Genomic DNA, 1,161 nt, shown 5'->3' with positions numbered 1-1,161 from the left:
ATACAAATTACCCATTGGTTCAGTTTCATAAAGTTACCACTTGTTGTGTTCTCCTGGTCAGATACTGTCTCTGGCAAAATGCATTGTATGTGTGTCCTGTTAAGGTGAAGTAGTTTCAAAGAAAGAAGCTTCCATTTCCTGAGTCTGGCATGGACCATATTTGATTTCTAGGTATCCTAGATCAGAGGGAGCAAGTCATGGTGTCACACCCTTAGGCAAGTCATGTCTTTAGGGTGTCAGGTACATATCGAAAAATGACACATTTGATTTAAGCATGGAATGAGGCTCTGAACTGGCAGCTTATTGAGTTGGATGCCTGAGACAAAAGTCTTAGATGTTAGCTGTGTACTTTTCAATTATGAGGAAGTATATTCCAGAGTTTTATACTTAAGTCAGTTTCTGTTGGGTTACTAAAAGATGTAATTTTGATCATGATCATTTGTGTAGTAAGGATTCATTATTAGTTGATTCTGAGTTGATCTCCTTTTCCATAAAGTAGATTAATAAGTAAAAGAAAATACTTTATCTTTGGTATGAAAAAAAAATGCATTGATACATCATGATTAGGGATTTCAGTATTATTTGCGATAGATATTGGAAACATATAACGTGAAGAAGTTAAGGTCTTCCCTTTGTGGAAGGGTACATATAATTATATCATTTTTTTTCTTTATCTGTGGATTTATAAGAAGTTGAAGATTTTCAATTTATGGATAGCAATGAGTGGAGGCATTAAATATGAAAATAAGATTTGTAGGCAGAGGTTTACTGTAAGGAGTAAATGATAGGTATAGTGAGAGTCCACATAGCCACTCTATTGCTATAGCTGTGACGCTTTGAAAAAATTTCTGTAGGAACATCAGAGACAATTATAGTTGTTAATTATGTGTGGTTTGTAAAGTAGTCATTAACAGAACTGTTGAAGTAAATGTAAGGAAATGTATGTTTCTATATTGATTTGCATTGAATGAGTTGATGTGAGAGTATATATTTTGGTGAATTTTCATATACAGATACAGATACATGGAGACAAGCAAGCAAATATATACTATTTTGTTTGTTAACATACTAATAGATGCAAATTCAGATTATAATTTTATGAAAGGACAAATTAACTACACACACACATATATTAACAGACACTTACATGTAAAGGAACAC

This window comes from Penaeus monodon, chromosome 31, assembly GCF_015228065.2.
Source record: "Penaeus monodon isolate SGIC_2016 chromosome 31, NSTDA_Pmon_1, whole genome shotgun sequence".
NCBI classification, from domain to species: domain Eukaryota; kingdom Metazoa; phylum Arthropoda; class Malacostraca; order Decapoda; family Penaeidae; genus Penaeus; species Penaeus monodon.
The sequence above is the reverse complement of the archived record's forward strand: the minus strand, read 5'-3'. Positions refer to the sequence as shown.